At 40.7% G+C, this 21,405-nt stretch overlaps 1 protein-coding gene across 2 annotated transcripts in view; it reads right to left on the bottom strand.

Annotated features, from left to right (window-relative positions):
* The window catches only part of KIAA1211 (KIAA1211 ortholog), a 277,640-nt gene that overhangs the window by 212,630 nt on the left and 43,605 nt on the right, over positions 1-21,405 (bottom strand). The window lies entirely within an intron of this gene.

Below are 21,405 nucleotides of genomic sequence, written 5' to 3'. Positions count from 1 at the left end.
AAACTTTCTATGGAGGGCCTCCAACATTTTATTTATACAAGTAAGGCTTTGGAGATCTCCAGTATGGAAAATGCTGACAGTGATCAATTCATAGAAAAGAATTCTGTTTTGTAAAAATTTAGATTGTGTATTAATTTCATCCCTAGGCACAGTACCAGTCACTGAACATACCACAAAGAACAGAACTCTAAGAAGCTTACAATCTGGTGCAAGAAGCAAAGAGATAACAGGTCTGTACAATATTACGAGATAAATGCTGTGAAGGTGCCACCAGGGCCCTGGGAGGGCACCAAGATGAGACAGAAAGGGTCCATGTGCCTTTCAAAGTATCACAGACATAAAAACTAGCAAATTTTGCTCAAGTGTCTTAGCAACTTCTCTTCTCCTCTAAAAATGCATTGAAAAGGATTATTTATGCAGAGAAATATCTTCCCGTGGTCTCCAGTGAAACCCTTCTGTGATCCCTAAAAATGTCCCATGAAAAAGAACTTTTTTTTTTCAATTAAATCTCCAAATAGGTTTTCATAAACTAGGAAAAAGACTTACTGCCTGTCATCTCACATCGCACTTATTTTGCATTTGTCATTTAAACTGGTGCCATTGTGGCTGTCCAATGTTCTATTTTAGCTCTTTGAAAGGGTCAACAACCAAAGATAACTGATATTTTTATTCATCGTCACTCACCAGAACAACAGGCAGCAGACTGACCAGAACAGTGAGACCATAAATGTTGTCAAATAAAAAAGATAAAGATAAAAACTTAACACATACTACAAACAAGGATTTTTATTACTGCAGTGACTTACTGAATTAAATCAAGCTATTAGAGCAAAGTCCACATTAAGATCTCAGTGACCTCAATACCATGGTTTCAACATTGCAATCAGACTCGGAACCGGTAGACAGATAGACCTGCTAAGTCTATCTGGGATTTTTTTTTTTTTGGTCTTAGACCCAAACCTTTACTCACACATTTTCAAAATTAGTAATTAAGTCTAATTACTGAGACTGAAACTAACCTAAAAAACCAGTAACTCAATACAAATAAACACTATGCCTAATCCCTAGCCAGTCAGAAGAAACGGGTGTGAGAGAAAGCAGGTGTTGTGCTCAGTCACTCAGTCATGTCCAATTCTTTGCCAACCCCATGGACGGCAGCCTGCCAGGTTCCTCTGACAATGGGATTTTTCAGGTAAGAATACCCGAGTTGGTTGCCACTTCCTTCTCCAGTAGAGAGAATAAGGATTGTGTCAAACACAAATTTCAAGCAATATGGTTTAGATGCAAGTTCTGCGAGCTCATGAGTGTCTTTTTTTCTGAAAGAAAACAAAACGTTCTGAAGAAGGCTTAGGAAAGCAGGACAATTGGCAAATTGTCACGTACATACCATCAGTGTCTCCTCTAACTATAAATTCTCCAGCTGCTTTTTATCACTCTTGTGTTAAGGCTGCCGTTCAGAACCATAAAAAATTCACTTCTTAGGACAAACTGAATATTTTAAACTTTTAAAATAACTTACATTTGGGGTGTTACTTTCCTTTGATTCACCTGTTTAAGATTTTCTCTTTATCTCCAGTATTTTGCAATGTCACCCCAGAAGCTTCAGGGTGGGCTGACCAGCATCTATAGTGCTGAGTGCTCAACAGGCCTTCCAGTATGAAAACCCATGGCCTCCAGTACTGTCTGGGAAACTGTTCTGAAATATTTCTTTGACGACACTCTCCCTTCCATTTCTCCCTCTTTGTGGATTTCCTGTGATTGGGATGCTGGGCCTCCAGTACTGATATTCTTTCTTTTATTTTCTATCTGTCTTTTTTCTCTACTTTCTGGGAGCTTTCTTTGATTTTATCTTTCAAACCTTTTAATTATATTTAAAAATTTACCTACGGTATTTTAATTGTCTTTTTCATATTTAATTTTGTCTTTTTCATATTTAATTTTGAAATACTTAATTTTAAATTTATATGAGTTGAAAAATTTTAGAGTTCATACATACCTTTCACTCAGCTTTCCTAATGTCCACAATGTATACCAACACAGTACAATTAGCAAAACCAGAAAATTAACATTGGCATCAACTAAACCACTGACCTCATTCAAGTTTCAGTCTTTCCCCTAATGAATCTTCTCTGTTCCAGGACCCAATCCAGGATCCCACATTATAGCTACTTGACTCCTGACTCCCCTCATCTGTGACAGGGCCTCAGTCTCTCCCTGTCTTTCATGATCTTGACACTTGGGATGAGTATTAGTCAATAGCATTTTGCATAACCTCTCAATCTGAGTTTAATATTTTCTCATGATTGGATCGAGGGTATGCATTTTTGGCAAAAATAGGAAGAAGTGATGTTGTGTCCTTCAAAGTGCACTGTACTAAGGGTACTGATACACTGCAGTTTTGATGGTGTTAATCTTTTTTTTTTTTTTCTGTTCTGGGTCTTCGTTGCTGAGTATGCAGGTTTTTCTCTAGTTATGGAGAGTAGGGGCTGCTGCTGCTTTTGCTACTAAGTCACTTCAGTCGTGTCCAACTCTGTGAGACCCCATAGACGGCGGCCCACCAGGCTCCCCCGTCCCTGGGATTCTCCAGGCAAGAACACTGGAGTGGGTTGCCATTTCCTTCACCAATGCATGAAAGTGAAAAGTGAAAGCGAAGTCGCTCAGTCGTGTCCGACCTTTAGCGACCCCATGGACTGCAGCCTACCAGGCTCCTCCATCCATGGGATTTTCCAGGCAAGAGTACTGGAGTGGGTTGCCATTGCCTTCTCCAGAGCAGGGGCTACTCTCTAGCTATGGTGTTCTGGCTTCTCATTGTAGTGGCTTGTCTTTTTCTGGAGCATGGACTCTAGGGGGCACAGGCTCAGTAGCTGCAGCTCCCAGGCTCTACACAGGCTCAGAAGTTGTGGTGCACAGGCTTAGTTGTCCAAGGTATGTGGGATCTTCCTGGATCAGGGACTGAACCCACGTCTCCTGTGCTGGCAGGCGGATTCTTTACCACTGAGCCACCAGGGATGCCCAATGCTCTTTAAATATTATGTCTTTTGCCTCCATTCGAAGTTCACAACATGGTTGGCAAATTTCACCAACTGTCTCTGGCGCCACCCAAGGTACTATTATCTTAAGTTGCATAGCCTGAGTGAGAAAACAGAGCTTGGCCTTAAATATGACTTGTGCTTTTCCAGCAAATATAGTATTTGTGCTTTCCCACAAGGACAACCACCACAGCTCAATGGTGTCCATTAAATATTCTCAGGTTCTTGCACAGCCCAAATGAGATCTGATTATTAAAGACCAAGCTATTATAGAGTAACCAAGGAGGAGGAAAAAAGAATAATGATTTCTCTTACTGTACCGATAAGCCAGCCTGCTATTTGCTTTAGGAAACTATGTGACCTGCTCTGACTATAAAACAGCTCTCTTATGGCTGATGAGAAAATTCCCACACAGCTAACACTGAAAAGGTTTGCCAATTGGAATAAATAAATCAATCCTGCCAGTCTAGGAAGTTTCCAAATATACTATTCAGGTTGACAGTGTCAGAAAGGTTGAGAAAGTACAGATCTCCCTCGATGAGAATAAGTGCTTTTAAATACCAGAAGTCTCCAGAGTTTTGTCTTATAATTCTGTACAGCAGGATTCACTCTTGGGGCATGAACTTCATGTCTCCTCTCACTGTGCTTTTGGCTGTTTATGATTTATAATTCTGAGGATCCCATGGGCCTTTCCTAACTCTTGCAGGAATCTAAAGGACAGAAAGCGTTTGGCTTGAAGATGTGTAATTTCTAAAGGTTTGGCCTGGGGACAAATGAGATGAGATAGAGCTTTAAAAAGACAAGAAGCCAGACCTGCAGGAACAGTCAGTCACTGCATCCAGGCTCCCAACTGGGAGATCAGAAAGCATGCTACCGAGAAAAACATCCGAAGTACCATTTCATCCCAGCCTGCAAATCATTCGAGAGAGACCAAGGTCTAACATAACTTCCACATACATCCAGCAACTTTCCAGGGTTTTAATGAGGACAAGAGCTTGGGGATGGAAAAAAGATTCTGAAGGAAGTCAGATGTCACAAGAAGGATTACTTGGAAGCACTTGCCCAAAGCTCAGGAAGAGAGAATTAGATTTTCCGGGGATGGATTTGCAGAGTGTCAGGAGTGGAAAGAAGAGAATAGGATCAGATGTAATATACATCGAACAGACATCACAGATACTCCACGTTTAGAATGGGATTCTAGCTAATATTCAGACTCAATAAACTTTGATAGAAGACAAACGAATTAATGGTCAGAAAGGATGCTGTCTCTTCACAGCCTAGGTGTGCTGTATGAAAGGTATCAGATGATAGTTATAATAATAAATAATTAATAACCAACACTTCACATAAAGTTTCTTATGTTGGAGACAAGCTCTAAACCTATAAACTCACTTCTATTACCCACGTAACACTCACACAACCATATGAGGTAGGTCCTTTAATGACAGTTTAGTAGGTCCTATTATTTTATTAGAAATGAGAACAGATTTAATTGTGTATTTTGCTTCTAGCACATGAAACAACTCAGGCTCACTGTTTCAGTTATTTTTACTTTATCAAAACTCAAAATAACTAGATGCTCATAATAACTATCTTAAAGAGTCCTTTGAAAGATCAATCATACTTCAGGCAAATATCTTCTATTTTATAGCAAAAGACATAACTTGGGAACAGGTAGTTTTATTTAGTTAGTTTCAATGTTCTTACTCAGCATTCTTGCAACATCATTGTTGCTCTCTGCTTTTAGTGAAAACAGAACTCAAGGAGTGCATTCCACTGAGAACCCTAAGTTACTAAGGCTGCGAGCAAAGTGAAGACTTGCAATTGCTAAGTGAATAATCCAAAGAGAATTTCTTCTTTCTTCTGATAGTGAATTAAGGATAACATAGAAGAATTATAGCCATTGATTGTTGTAAGAATTATGGACAAGCCTACAAAATGGTAGAGATGTCTCTTCTTTTCTTTTAGCTTAGGCAATGCTGAGTTTAAAAAGAAATAAAAGAATCAGATCAGATAAGTCACTCAGTCGTGTCTGACTCTTTGCGACCCCATGAATCGCAGCACGCCAGGCCTCCCTGCCCATCACCAACTCCCGGAGTTCACTCAGATTCACATCCATCGAGTCAGTGATGCCATCCAGCCATCTCATCCTCTATTGTCCCCTTCTCCTCTTGCCCCCAATCCCTCCCAGCATCAGAGTCTTTTCCAATGAGTCAACTCTTCGCATGAGGTGGCCAAAGTACTGGAGTTTCAGCTTTACCATCATTCCTTCCAAAGAAATCCCAGGGCTGATCTCCTTCAGAATGGACTGGTTGGATCTCCTTGCAGTCCAAGGGACTCTCAAGAGTCTTCTCCAACACTACAGTTCAAAAGCATCAATTCTTCGGCGCTCAGCCTTCTTCAAAGTCCAACTCTCACATCCATACATGACCACAGGAAAAACCATAGCCTTGACTAGACGAACCTTTGTTGGCAAGGTAATGTCTCTGCTTTTGAATATGCTATCTAGGTTGGTCATAACTTTCCTTCCAAGGAGTAAGCGTCTTTTAATTTCATGGCTGCAGTCACCATCTGCAGTGATTTTGGAGCCCAGAAAAATAAAGTCAGCCACTGTTTCCACTGTTTCCCCATCTATTTCCCATGAAGTGGTGGGACCAGATGCCATGATCTTCGTTTTCTGAATGTTGAGCTTTAAGCCAACTTTTTCACTCTCCACTTTCACTTTCATCAAGAGGCTTTTGAGTTCCTCTTCACTTTCTGCCATAAGGGTGGTGTCATCTGCATATCTGAGGTTACTGATATTTCTCCCAGCAATCTTGACTCCAGCTTGTGCTTCTTCCAGTCCAGCGTTTCTCATGATGTACTCTGCACATAAGTTAAACAAACAAGGTGACAATATACAGCCTTGACGAACTCCTTTTCCTATTTGGAACCAGTCTGTTGTTCCATGGCCAGTTCTAACTGTTGCTTCCTGACCTGCATACAAATTTCTCAAGAGGCAGGTCAGGTGGTCTGGTATTCCCATCTCTTTCAGAATTTTCCACAGTTGATTGTGATCCACACAGTCAAAGGCTTTGGCATAGTCAATAAAGCAGAAATAGATGCTTTTCTGGAACTCTCTTGCTTTTTCGATGATCCAGCAGATGTTGGCAATTTGACCTCTGGTTCCTCTGCCTTTTCTAAAACCAGCTTGAACATCAGGAAGTTCACGGTTCACATATTGCTGAAGCCTGGCTTGGAGAATTTTGAGCATTACTTTACTAGCATGTGAGATGAGTGCAACTGTGCGGTAGTTTGAGCCTTCTTTGGCATTGCCTTTCTTTGGGATTGGAATGAAAACTGACCTTTTCCAGTCCTGTGGCCACTGCTGAGTTTTCCAAATTTGCTGGCATATTGAGTGCAGCACTTTCACAGCATCATCTTTCAGGATTTGAAATAGCTCAACTGGAATTCCATCACCTCCACTAGCTTTGTTCATAGTGATGCTTTCTAAGGCCCACTTGACTTCACATTCCAGGATGTCTGGCTCTAAGTCAGTGATCACACCATCGTGATTATCCGGGTTGTGAAGATCTTTTTTGTACAGTTCTTCTGTGTATTCTTGCCATCTCTTCTTAATATCTTCTGCTTCTGTCAGGTCCATACCATTTCTGTCCTTTATCGAGCCCATCTTTGCATGAAATGTTCCTTTGGTATCTCTGATTTTCTTGAAGAGATCTCTAGTCTTTCCCATTCTGTTGTTTTCCTCTATTTCTTCGCATTGATCGCTGAAGAAGGCTTTTTTATCTCTTCTTGCTATTCTTTGGAACTCTGCATTCAGATGCTTATATCTTTCCTTTTCTTCTTTGCTTTTCACTTCTCTTCTTTTCACAGCTATTTGTAAGGCCTCCCCAGACACCCATTTTTGCTTTTTTGCATTTCTTTTCCATGGGAATGGTCTTGATCCCCGTCTCCTGTACAATGTCACGAACCTCATTCCAGAATAAAAGAATAAAAAAATAAAAGAATAAAAAATCTAAAAGCAAGGTTTCTACTTGAACATGGAATCTCACAACTTAGACTTTGCCAGCAGTTTTGTTGTTCTTCAAGGGTTAATGTAATGAAATGATTAGTTATATACAGAACCCATACTTGTCTTGTGCATGCAAAAGTAATCATTTAGGGGGAGAGGAACACAAAACTGCTTCTTCTTCTTACAATGTACCCTCATTTTGAGTTCTTCAAACCAGAATCTGGGAAGGATAGGCCCAGTTAAGATCTACTCAAAGGTCTCGCGCTCTAAGTTAGTTAACACCTGCTTCTAGACTACAAGTGGCCCATCCTACTGTGGTCCAGACCCTCTTGGGCTTGAGTTTAGCCAGCCAGCCAGCTGTACTGGAAACCCTCAAGCATGGCTCAAGTGCCGCATGCTAGGGGCTGCCCGAGGTACTTAGTGATCTAGAGCTCCTCCTCCCAATGGCTAACTCTTTTTTTTTTTTTTTTTTAATCTTTTTCTACTCTTTGGCTTATTCCATTGCCATATTCTTTAAGCCATGAATGTGTATCTTTAATACAGTCCATCCGGTATTGCTCTCTTCCTCAAGAATGCAATGCAGGGCTAGGCTGACAAGCAGATGGAGAAGTCCAATTAGATACAGCTTTGCCTCCGGGGAGTTAGGTAAGATGAACTTCTTTAAGACTCTGACCTTTTAATCACCCACCTATTCCACAAATAGTTACTGAGTTCCAACCATCAGTCAGGCTCCCTGCTAAAAGCAAGGGATAGAATGGTGGTGAGTGAGCAGAAACATACGCACGGCCTGACTCGTGACACTAAAGAACAGACAGGGAAAGGGACCTTCATAAACAGTCAACCACATAAATGTAAATCTGCAACTGTGGTGAGTGCTATGAGAGGTACAAGCCTTGAGAGCATAAAGGAGAAATGTTTTCTAGTAGGAATGTTCCGGAAGGCTTGCCTGAGGAAGCGACGGCTGGAGCTGAGGGCTGCAGGCAGAGAGAACCGAGAGCCCTGCTGAGGAAGGGGCTCACTGGTCAAGTGTGAAGCCGAAAGCAAGACCCGTGGCTGGAGGAAAGACAATGAAGGATCCAGGAGAGCTGGAAAAGGCAGGAGGGGCCCGGCCCAACAGACTGAGCTAAGTGGCTCTGACCTTCCAGCAAGCAATGAGAAACCAAGAGGGTTTTCAACAGGAGGTGATGACTCGGGTTTGCAGAAAATTCAGATCCAACAAAATCCCACATATAATCCTCACACACTCACCAATTAAACTTCAGCTCTGGACTCTGTTCACAACAACACCAAAAAAGGTCATCCATGCAAATACATGATGTGACTGCTTGGTATGATAGAAAGAACAGTCGACTAGGAGTTTTGTCTGTTTGGGGACAATGAACTAGACACTACATTTCTCTAGGATGTCCCTTTGTTGCTGCCTTTTTTAATGAGGAGGTGGACACTGGATTATCCAGTCCATTCTGGTTCTGGGACTCTGATTAGAAAAAGGAAAAAAAAACAAAAAAAAAGATTACACTTTAAAAAACTCAAGTGGCCAACAAACGTGAAAAGGATGCTAATAAGCATACACAATTAGAGAAATTAAACTGTGTTCGATTGGCACAAAATCATTGCTGGCAAGGACGTGGAACAACAGGAACTTATACTATTAAATAGGAGTGTAAATTGGTACAACCACTTGGCGGAACAAATTCGGCAGTATCTAGAAAAGACTGAAAATGTACACAACCCATGACTTAGCGATTCCACCCACAGATACCAGCCCTAAATAAACTTTCACACATGGAAAGTCATGCACAAGGAAATATATATAAGAGTGGTTATAGCAGTATCATTCTCTAAAAAAGTAGAAAGAGCCTAAATCTCAGCTAGGGAGATGCAGTATATTCACAAACAGGAAAACTCTATAGCAGTGGACATGAATGAGGTGGAGCAACACATTCAATTTACACTAACAAGGATAAATCTCATCAACAAAACTGAGTGGAATAAAAACAAATTGAAAAGGATACAGTTGACATGAGATCTTTATATAATGCTTAATATATATATAATGATACTAAATACTGTTTAAAATTATATAGTAATATATTCATTTTTGATAAAAGTACAAAATTACACAGAAAAACAAGTCACCTTTGGAAAAGGGAGGGAAATATGATCACGGAAAGAGCTCTAAGTACTTCTGTATTATTTTAACAGATTCAAGTGGGTGGTGGATACATAAGATAATTACAGTAAATTCCCTACGTACAGGCTTCCCCGGTGGCTCACTGGTAAAGAATTTGCCTGCAATGCAGGAGATGTGGGTTCAACCCCTGGGTCAGGAAGATCCCCTGGAGAAGGGAGTGGCTACCCATTCCAGTATTCTTGTCTGGGGAATTCCATGGACAGAGGAGCCTGGTGGGCCTACCTATAAACCTTCAAGTTACGAACTTTCAAAGATGCAAATATGCCCCTGTATGCCAGCCGCTGTACTGTACTATTGTACTGTCCAAGGTACTGTACTGTAAGATTCAAAATGTTTTATCTTTTGTGTTGTTTTTAATATATTATTTGTGTGAAAAGTATTATAAACCTACTACAGTGCAGTACTATATAGTCAATTGTGTTAGTTGGGTACCTACGTTAACTTCGTTGGAGTTACAAACAATTTGGACTTATAAACACGCTCTCCGAATGGAATTCGTTCGTATGTACGTGACTCAGTATTATGTTATCTTTATGCCTTTTTGTGTATAGAAAATATGTTTAACAACAACATAAGGGGAAAAAAAAGGGAGGAAGAAAAACTTCTTTTCTAAATCAAATGTGTCAAAACAGCAGAACCTGATTACATATACACAGACACAGCCTTGAGAAGAAAAGGAGTTGGGCCCAGCTTTGAACCAGGAAGTGAGAGACTTGGGCATGGAGATGCCCATAGCTAACCATGCTCCCCTGAGGACATCCTCGAAGCACTCCAGGTGGTAGCTGCCTCATTTGGAAAAAAGGAGGCTGCAACCGATGATGCCTAAGGTCCTTCCTTTCTAGATCTTTAGATTTTTTAACCTCATGGCTTTCTACCATACTCCCCCTCTTCTCCCCCATCTTAACGGGGCTCTGGCAACTGGCGAGAGAGGGACAAAGTCCTGATTTTCCCCACTCAGATCATCTGTATTCTAAATTAAGGTTTTAAAACTTGCATGTACTTTTTTATTTATAAAATCATACATTTTTATTCCCTTGCTCACACCTGATATGTGTATGAGTCAGATAGAGCTGCTGAAACAGAGTACTGCAGACTGGGTGGCTTGACAATGGAAATTTATCTTCTCACAGTTTTGGAGGCTAGAAGTCCGAGATCAAAACAGGGCTGATTGCTTCTGAAGCTCTCTCCCTTTGGCTTGTAGACAGCTGCCTTTTCCCTGTGTCTTCATTGTTTCTGTGTGTATCTGTGTCCAACTTTGCTCTTCCTAGAAGGATACCAATCATTACTTTGCCGACAAAGGTCCATCTAGTAAAAGCTATGGTTTTTCCAGGAGTCATGTATGGATGTGAGAGTTGGACCGCAAAGAAAGCTGAGTGCTGAAGAATTGATGCTTTTGAACTGTGGTGTTGGAGAAGACTCTTGAGAGTCCTGGACTGCAGAGATCAAATCAGTCAATCCTAAAGGAAATCAGTCCTGAATATTCATTGCAATGACTGATGCTGAAGCTGAAGCTCCAATACTTTGGCCACCTGATGTGAAGAACTGACTCATCTGAAAAGACCCTGATGCTGGGAAAGATTGAAGGCAGGAGGAGAAGGGGACGACAGAGGATGAGATGGTTGGATGGCATCACCAACTCGATGGACATGAGTTTGAGCAAGCTCTGGGAGTTAGTAAAGGACAGGGAAGGCTGGCATGCTGCAGTCCATGGGGTCGCAAAAAGTCAGACATGACTGAGTGACTGAACTGAACTGAATCATACTGGATTAGAGCCCACCCTCATTTCAGCTTAATTATCTCTGTAAAGACTTTACCTCCAAACAGTCACATTCTGAGATACTAAGGGTCAGGACTTCAACATATGAATTTCAGTGAGGGACATAACTCAGCCCATAACAAGAAAGATGTAAATCTTCCTAATGATAGGTTTGTGGAAAGAAGTAGCAAAAATTTACTAACTTGCCACTAATTTAAATTTGCTGCTGCTGCTGCTGCTGCTAAGTCGCTTCAGTTGTGTCCGACTCTGTGCAACCCCAGAGACGGCAGCCCACCAGGCTCCCCCCGTCCCCGGGATTCTCCAGGCAAGAACACTGGAGTGGGCTGCCATTTCCTTCTCCAATGCATGAAAGTGAAAAGTTAAAGTGAAGTCGCTCAGTCGTGTCCCACTCTAGCGACCCCGTGGACTGCAGCCTACCAGGCTCCTCCATCCATGGGATTTTCCAGGCAAAAGTACTGGAGTTAAATTTTCTAGCTACTATTAACTAGTATAACTATAACTGTTTACTTCTTGTCACTAAAATGTCACACATTTTCATAATTAACCTGGAGACAATTTTCACATAGGACTCCTCTGGTTCATAATTGAGTAAATCAATGATGAGATTTAGCTATTTGTGACATGCAGGCAAGATTAGTTCTAACATTAAAATTGAAAAACTATATCTTTGGGGACTTCCCTGGCAGTCCAGAGGTTAAGACTCTACACTTCCAAAGCAGGGGGCAAGGGTTCGATCCCTGGTCAGGGAACTAAGATCCCACATACTATATGGTGCAGCCAAAAAGAAGAAGAAGAAAAAAAACTATGTCTTTTAAGAAAAACTCATTCATTTTCTAGAAATAATTTGGTTGGAAAAATACCACCCAACTGGTTTCCAAGAACTAACATCTGGTGCCAGAAATGACATACACATATGATTTCTCCAGTGTATTATTTCAACAGGCTCTTCGAATGGAGAGACATGACCACTTCATAGTTAGGCCACAGCAACACATACGGCTTTATATGATGAGCAGTTGGCCAGTTTGTCCCACTGCCAGTGCCCTGCTCACTTAATTTAGCCCAGTGAGTGACAAATTGAACTCTGCTGGCTTGGCGTGCAGAAGTCTCAATGTCTGCTAACCCACACAGAGCCTCCTTTCTTGAGCCTGTAGTCACAGGAAAGACAGCCAGGTCTCATTAGGGTGAGACCATCAAAGGACACTGGGAGTCATGGAAACTGGCCATTTCACAACAGTTGATATGCCAAAACCTTAAATGGCCAGTGTGGGCAGCTGAAGGACACTATTCCTTAAGCCACAGACATGTCTATTTTTCATTTGGGGAAACTGTGGCTTTGGCCAAGTCATAGCTTCCATCAAAGACAGGTGAGTACATCATTAAAACATGTCCTCCAAGAGCAGGTATGTAAAAGATCCAACTTCATCTGGAAAAATAAGGAGCCAGAGGAAACAGAGAACATCAAATTAATGTCAGATCTGGTCCTAAAAATGATACTTGAATAAGGTAGTCACTAGTAGACGACAGAAGTCCAACAGACCCAAAGTCTTCCATGTGACAATAATGGTACCTATAGTACTCGTGAAAGATGAAGGTCCAAGTTCTCAAAACAGACATTGATGATTCAGACAGAGGCCCACAGCTACCTATATGTATGTTCACGTGAAACTGAACAGCTACCTGTTCCTCAATGAATGGTCACCAGATCTATACAAATGCTGTTTCTAATGTAATTAACAGGGCGGAAATTTCAGCAGAGAGTTCACGCTGTTTACTTTGGTAAAGAATAGCTAATGGTGGCAGCATCAAGTTTAAATGTGGAGGTCGCCTGGGAAACAAGTTGTTGACCCCTGGGAATTATCTTGTTGACACCTTAAGTTCTCGCTGCTGTTAAGTGGAAGAAGTGTTAATTATACCAGATATTAAAAATGAAGCAACAGTGCTCCAAACCTGTGACAACTGAAATTACTCTTAAAGTGGGTCAGAATAAGCCTCAGTAATTAATATTGTTTTTAAAGCTGATCACATTTTGTACAACTCTACAAGACCATAATAATATTTATTTACATTGTTACCAAAGCAGTATAAGCATATGCATACATAAAGAGTTAACATCACTGAACTTACATCATATGTGAAAATGAAAACCTTCAAAAAATTTTCAAAGTTTCATATATGAAAATACGAAAAATCAGGCAGATTTTACAACCTGTCCATAGCAAAATCTATCACACCGCTCCACCAGAGAAAACCCTTGAGTCCTTACTGTTTTTCACATTAGGCTTTAGATGCCAGATAATTTTACTTCAATTTCAAAGAAACTGTACTATGCACTCTACATATGCTGCAGTAAAACATTTGTCAAGTAAATGTGCAAAGCTAGCTTAAGCACCAGAACTTCAAACCAGAAAGTCTAAATTCATTGGATTTGCCAAAGGGCATTTTGAAAATATTTTAAAGCAGCAGCAAAAACCAGCAAGGCCCTTACGGTTTAAAAAACTTCTTTTTAAAAACTAAACATACATATAAATGTTTTCATTTTAGAATTCTCTTTTGGATTTTTTTTCATGTTAGGGTTCTTGAGGAGAAATTTAAGTATTGGTTTATAGAATGTTAACAAATGAGGGGAGATTAGGTCAAACAGATAATTCTTTAAACTGCCAACTAAAAATCAGACCAAAAATGAAAACTCTACTTCTATAAAATTAATAACAGCAACCCCTCCATCCAATTCTCTGTCACTTCATTTTTTACCTCCAAACATCTCCAACAATTTCTGACCTCTCTGTATTCACAAGCCATTGATCCCATACCTTTTTCACCATCATTCACTCTTTTCTCGTCCTCAGATTCCTCTTAGTCAGTTTTGATCTGTGGTCTAGCATAACCATCCTTGCATACAAGACACCTCAATAGCCCCTTTTCTCATTTCATCCTATGCATCTGTGGAAACACCAAACCCAGGGAAACCCAATCCTCACCTCTTCCATAACTGTCCCAGGGCTTTTGAACATGGCTAGAGAAATGCAGTCAACTAGAATGACTGGTCAAACTTTCAATTCACGGTCATGAACCTCAAGCAGCAGAGTTCCTGGTGGAGTCAGGCAATCCAAACATAGGACCATACCATCCACTCTTCCACTGTCTGGAGCAACCATTCCATACCTTCCCTCTCTGCTCCAACTCCAGTAGGGTCTCCCCACACCATCACTCTCAGCTGACGGAACAGAGACATCAGAGAATTTCCACAAGCTCTCCCCACTGCACCAACTTACCTGCCTGTAGCTGGGCCCGTGTATGGTATTCCCTCTTCCTTCCTATCATTATGGACGACGTGTCCATTTCCCTAAGACCAAGCCCTCCACTCTGTGCACTAGAACTCATCTGCTCTCATCCACGCACTGGGAGGCAATTCTCCCCAGGAGCACATAAACAAACATACTGTATTTTCCACCTTAAATAGCTTTCTTGACTCTTGTTTTCCTTTATAGCTTTGGTTCCATTTCTCTGTTCCACATGAGAGTAAACTCAAAAAGTTGCCTCTATTTGCTGTCTTCAGTTCAACTCCCTTTTTCTCTTAAACCTATTCCAAACAATGTCGCAATCACCATTCCGCTAAGCTGCTCTTGTCAGTGTCACCAACAGCCTTCATACCTCCAAATCACTAAACCCAATGGTCAATTCGCAGTCCTCATCACCCTTGACCTCTCAGCAGCATTGGAGACAGCGGGTCATTTCCTCCTTTCTTAAAACAGTGTCTCCTCTAGACTTCAGAACTCCATCATCACTACCCCACCGGAGACTTTCTTGGTCTCCATTGAGACCTCCTCATATCCCAAGCCTTTAAATATGAAAGTGCTTGAGAGCTCAGTCCTTGAACCTCTTCTTTTGTAATTTATACTCATTTTCTGGGTTACCTCATCCAGCCTCGTAGCTTAAATACCAGCTATACACTGGTGCTTCCCAGATGTGTATTTCCACCCAGGTCTCTCCCCTGAATGCAAGTCTCATGTCTTCCTCTCACTTTGTCAAAAACTGAGCCTTTGGTCTTCCCCTCCAAAAATGCTCCTTCTACAACCTTCCTCATCTCAATAAACAGCAACTCTGCCCTTCCAATGGCTCACATGGAAAACTCTGGTGTTACCCTTGACTCTTCTCTTTCACCTCCCACATCCAATACATCATCAATCCTGTTCCGTCTACCTTTGAAAAGTATGAAATATATAAAAACATATTTAAAACATGCCCATTTCTCATTGCTGCATTGCTATCACCATCATACCCCCAAGATGAACCAGAGTCTCTCACCTGGTCTCCCTGTTCCCTCACTGCACAGATGTCAGAGTGACCTGGGAAGTCAGGTTCTAGCCCTCTCTGTCAGAACCCACCAATGACTTTCTACCCCTCTAAGGTAAAAGCAAAAGCCTCTGCAGTGACCCGCAAGGCAGCAGGCATGAGGGTATGAGCTACTTCCTCTCCCACTACTCTTCCCCTAACTTACTCCATTCCAGTCACATGGTCTTGTTCCTTGAACATGGCAGGCACACTCCCACCTCAGAGCCTCGCCACACACCCCGTCCTCAGCTTGGTTCATTCTTTCTCATTATAACTGCACACTACCACCTCAATTTCTTCAGGTTTTAGCTCAAAAGTCACCTTCTGAGTGAGACCTCCCTAACAATTCTGCTTAATGATTACAGCACTCCCTATTCTCTTTCCCTGATTTTTCTCTATGGAGGTCATTTCACTATTGCAGTACTGACAGTACTGATAAAGTACATGTTCTTGATTTTTAGTTTATTATCTGTTTCTTTCACTAAAATGTAAGTGCAGAAGTACAGAGATTCTTGTACACAGTTATACCCTCAGAGTGTGGAAGAGTTCCTAGCATATTATAGGGTATTTACTGAGTGAGTGAAGGAATGAATGAATGTATTATCTGATTTAAACTATATATTATATTACATTTTTAATTTTGATGTAGTCTAAGTTATCAATGTTTTTCATTATCTATATATTTTAATGTCTTATTCAGAAATCAAATATAATTTTATGTCATTTCTTTAAAAGGGAACAGTATGGATCATCAAGGAGAGAACTGGCAAGTTGCTTTACTTTTTCCTGACTAAAGACAACATAAATAAAGCTAAGAGACAGATGGAAAGAAGATCCAAAATACACAGACTTCCTTAAAGCTGTAAAGAAAAAAAAAAAGACAACAACTGAAATATGGACTACACTAATGATGAGCTAATTCACAGAAAGGAGGCTCAACAGGTCAATAATTCTAAGATGCTCAGCCAAACTGCTGATCAGAAAATGCAAACTGAAACAGCCATGAAACGCTGTTTTTTAAATAACTTTTTTGATGGGGATCATTTTTTTTAAAGTCTGTACTGAATTTGTCACAATATTGCTTCTGTTCTGTTTTGTTCATAAGGCATATAGATCTTAGCTCTCTGACTAGGGATTGAACTCATACCCCCTGCATTGGAAAGCAAAGTCTTAACCATTGGACTGCAAGGAAAGTCTCCATGAAATACCATTTTATACTCCTGAAATGAGTAAAAAACTGAGTTATCTGCCAACAGTAAGTAGTGGTAAAGATGTAGACAAATCATAACTCTTCTTGTTTTTCCAGTGGATGTATACATTCAAACACAAAATAAATTGTATTTCTTTTCTTTTATTATAAGAAATGCAATTTTTAAGGTTTCTGGTAGATAATTCTGTGAACTAAATATAGATAAATGGAGTTGTGGAATACACATAAATGAATACATATAAAGTCACTATATAAATTCTTTCTATATTTTCCTATGCTTACATTTCCAACTAAAAGACTGCAATAGCCAATGGAGTCAAGTCTTAAACATTATTATGACTTGTTAGGGAAGAAAGAGAAAGCTCCTTGAGACTCAGAGATGCAAAAGAAACAAGCAGTTATTGGAAGAAAAGGTATATGTAAACCAACCCAGCTTTCAATGCATTTCAAACAGTTTTCTTTCAAATACAATTTCAAAATCCCTCAGATATTTAGTAAAACCGCAAGCTATTTTTCCAATCTGGACTCAGTAACTACTACTTGAATTCAACTAAAATTTAAGCAAAGCTTTTCAAACTATGCAATTAATTTCACCTTATAAGGAGTCAAATTCAGTCTTCCAAACGATATAGTTTCAAGGTATCTTTATTCAAATCAAATTATTATGACAGCTAGTGTCCCAATTTGAGGCCTAGGAACTGCCAGCCACAGTTCATACATTACTGACAGGGAAATAGAGACCACCTGGGAAGGAAAGACCTTAGTGTTTTGGCCAGGAAAAAAAAAAGGGCATCAGCATTTTCTTCCAACCAATCACTATCTAACATGGCGTTGGGCCAGAGGGCCTCTGGTTACCTAACCTCTTGAAGCATAAACAAGGTCTTCAGGATTCTGATATAGTCACTTTGGTAGAACAAGAGTATCAAAAACACTCAAAAGATAAGGCATCACTTTGGCATGAAACCTGGCACCAGAATTCCTATTCAGGGCTTCCAGTGGAAGGACTCAGCTTCCTTATGGAGAAAGAAACTGCATTTAACGGAAGGGAAGGCAGCCTGGTTGCAGGACACATGAGGCCAGCCTCTTTATGCCTAAGGTACTACAGGGCCACTCTGGATATAACAATCTATTTCATTTGTAAAATGGAATAATTATTTTCATCACATGATAAAGACCTCAGAAACCTCATGTGAAAATAATAAGACAAAAATGTAAATTAAAATAGTGTCATGAACCTGCATAGCACTTTCTCAACACAGTCACTCACTGAGTTCCAAACATATTCTCAAATATCCACAGGTAGGTATGATTAACTTATGTCACATCAGAAAGTGAGGGAAGGAATGAACATTTATATAAAATTACAGGCTAGAGCTGTCTCCCAGTGCCTGATACACAGTACACACTCTACCAAAGCTGATTTAACACTACTGCTATTGCTAAGTCACTTCAGTCGTGTCCGACTCTGTGGGACCCCATAGACGGCAGCCCACCAGGCTCCCCCATCCCTGGGATTTAACACTACAAAGTAGTATTATTAGCCACATCTGAAAGATGAAAAAGGACAAAGAAAATCAAATAAACTGTCCATAGTAAAACAAACAAATACAGAAACTGTAACAAAATCCTTACGTACTCAAACCCCATCAGTCTGAATCCAAAACACTGGCTAATTCATCAACACCAGTGCTGTGCACCAGAAACAGCACGAGCAACAGACACGTTGTTTATATTTGGGCCAATTTCTTTTTTTAATGTATTTTAAAATTATATATGTATTTTTTATTTTATATTTTTTTTATTGAAGTATAGATGATTTACAGTGTCATATTAGTTTCAGGCATAGAGCACAGCGATTCAGGTGGCTCAGATGGTAAAGAATTTGCCTGCAATGCAGGAGACCTGGGTTTGATCCCTGGGTCAGGAAGATCCCCTGGAGGAGGGAATGGCAACCCACTCCAGCATGCTTGTCTGGAGAATTTCAAGGACAGAGGAGCCTGGCAGGCTACAGTTCATGAGGTCACAAAGAGTTGGACACAACTGAGCGACTAACACTTTCACATACACACATACATATAAACATATATTCTTTTCCAGATTCTTTTCCCTTATAGGTTATTATAAAATACTGAGTATAGTTCTCTGTGCTATACAGTAGGTCCTTGTTGGTTATCTGTTTTCTCTATAGTAGTATGCTGCTGCTGCTGCTGCTAAGTCACTTCAGTCATGTCCGACTCTGTGCAACCCCATAGATGGCAGCCCACCAGGCTCCCCCGTCCCTGGGATTCTCCAGGCAAGAACACTGGAGTGGGTTGCCATTTCCTTCTCCAATGCATGAAAGTGAAAAGTGAAAGTGAAGTCACCCAGTCATATCCGACTCTTAGCGACCTCATGGACTGCAGCCTACCAGGCTCCTCCGTCCATGGGATCTTCCAGGCAAGAGTACTGGAGTGGGTTGCCATTGCCTTCTCCGCTATAGTAGTATATATATATGTTAATCCTAATTTATCCCTCCCCAACCCCTTTCCCCTTTGGTAACCACAAGTTTGTTTTCTACGCCTGTGGGTCTATTTTGTAAACAAGTTCATTTGTATACAGATGCAATTTTTAATCTTCTAGTGGTGGTTTAGTGACTAAGTTGTGTCTGACTCTAGCAACTCCACGGACTGCAGCCTGCCAGGTTCCTCTGTCCACAGGATTGCCCAGGCAAGAACACTGGAGTGGGTTGCCATTTCCTTCTCCAGGGGATCTTCCTGACCCAGAAACTGAACCCAGGTCTCCTGCATTGCAGGCAGATTCTTTACTGATAGAGCCACGAGGGAATTCCAATCTTCTAGTAGTTTCATTAAAAAAGTAAAAATTTATTTTAATCACATATTTTATAAACCCAGTATGTTAAAATAATATCAATTCATTGTGTAATCAATATAAAAAATAATAGAAATATTTGCTTTTTTTTTTCACACCAAGTCTTTGGAATCCAGTGCACCTTATACTTATAGAACATTTTGGTTCAGACTAGCCACATTTAGTGCTCAAGAGTCACCTGTGGCTAGCAGTCATGGTGCTGGGACAGCCCAGGTCTGCACAACACTGATTCCCATAAGCAAAGGGACTTTTCCTCAGGGCCCAGGACTGACAAGTGCTCTCTGCCTCACAGCTGGTGGTACAGAGGGCCATGTCCCTGGAGATACCATGTTCCCTTCTTTCCCTGGGTCAGGTGCCTCTCACCTGGAAACTTTCCTCTTTAGTGATTCCTTTCCTGACCCCAAAGTCACACTCCACCCTTCCCCAGTCACTCTCCTTCACCATATCATCTTTATTTTTCTTTCATGGCAGAGATTACTAACTACACTGTCTGTTCATTTATTTGTTCACTGTTTATTGCCCATCTCCCTACACTAAAATTTAAGCTCCGTGACGGCAGAGCCTTTTTCACATCGTTCATCACTGTTTTCAGAGCTGGGAGCAGTGCCCGACACATAGAAAATATTCAAAAAATATTTGGTGCACTCATCAATTGCTATAGCCAAAAGGTACAAATTCTCCTTCTACCAACTAGGTAATGCATTTACCAGAGAAACAATGTCATATGGAAGTCAGTTTCCCAGACTAGCCCACCAAAGTCTACTTAACCCATAATGTAACCCAAACCTAGGAGAAAATAACAGTGCCCGTGACGATGCCAGCAAGTGGTTTAGTGAAAAGCAAAAGCTCCTCCAACGCCTAGTGCACTTTACTTCTCCAGGTCCTAGTAAGTTCCATGGGACACATCGGGCCTTCAATACGAATGAATGAATCCATTCTAAGGAGAAACAGAAATCAATTTCAACTACACTATGGGTTACATCATCATGGGTATGTTATCCTGGGAGTCCAACCAACAACTACAACACTGTGTAAAAAGTACGTTGTAAGTGGCTTTCCCAATCCCTTGGTTTGGATAAGGTCCTTGTGCTATACATGTCTGTATTAGAAAAGACCACTCTGGTGTCATCAAACAGAAATTCAACCCAAACTACCTTAAGCAAAGAAGGGGCATTTATTATAAAGATTCTCATGGAGAACTCTAACCAGAAACCTAAACACTGCAAGATAATTCTCCCCATCTCTGGTACCCACACCTCTGAGTATCAGATTCATTTCCTCCCATTCTCTTCCTGGGGCTTCCTCCCCTCATTCAGGTGTTATGGTGACCCTAAAAGCTCCCATGCTTTCATATTCCTGCTTAGACATCCAGAAGTTCCTTGGTCTTCTTGCCTCCGATCCATTTCCAAAGTTCCTGGGTAAGAAAAGGTACTGGCCCAATTTGAAAGGTGCTCATCTTTGAAACAATCAACAGGGACAACAGCATTGGCTCAACTTTAATAACCATGTGGATGGTTGGGTATAAAGAGTGATTTCTAGAAAAGGAGTGCCAGGCATCAAACCCACTGCAGTCCATTACAGCTTCTCTAAATCCTGCATTTCCCCATTCATATATTCATCATACCTAAGTATAACTATTGATTTAACATGTACCTTTCAGGTTATGCTATAAGCTCAAGGAAGGTGGAATATGTGAGTCTTTCTTGGTCTCTATCTCTTCACCAAGAGTAGTTTCTGGCACATAGACATCCTCCAATATATTTCTGCTAAATAAATTCAACTATTTTAAAATGAAATTTTAAGGTGAAGACACATAGCAAATGATAAACTCCTCATTAAGAACTTTTCATACAAATTAATGATAGAATGTAACTCTATCAGCCCATGAAATAAATCCTCCTCCTTTATAAACAGACACCTGGAGCAATTCGACTGGGAATCCAGTGTTGGAGACCATAAAAGCCTTTAAGACCCTCACCA

Source organism: Bos indicus x Bos taurus, chromosome 6 (assembly GCF_003369695.1).
Source record: "Bos indicus x Bos taurus breed Angus x Brahman F1 hybrid chromosome 6, Bos_hybrid_MaternalHap_v2.0, whole genome shotgun sequence".
Lineage (NCBI taxonomy): Eukaryota > Metazoa > Chordata > Mammalia > Artiodactyla > Bovidae > Bos > Bos indicus x Bos taurus.
Note: the sequence above shows the minus strand (reverse complement) of the source record. Positions and strands in the feature narration are given on the sequence as shown.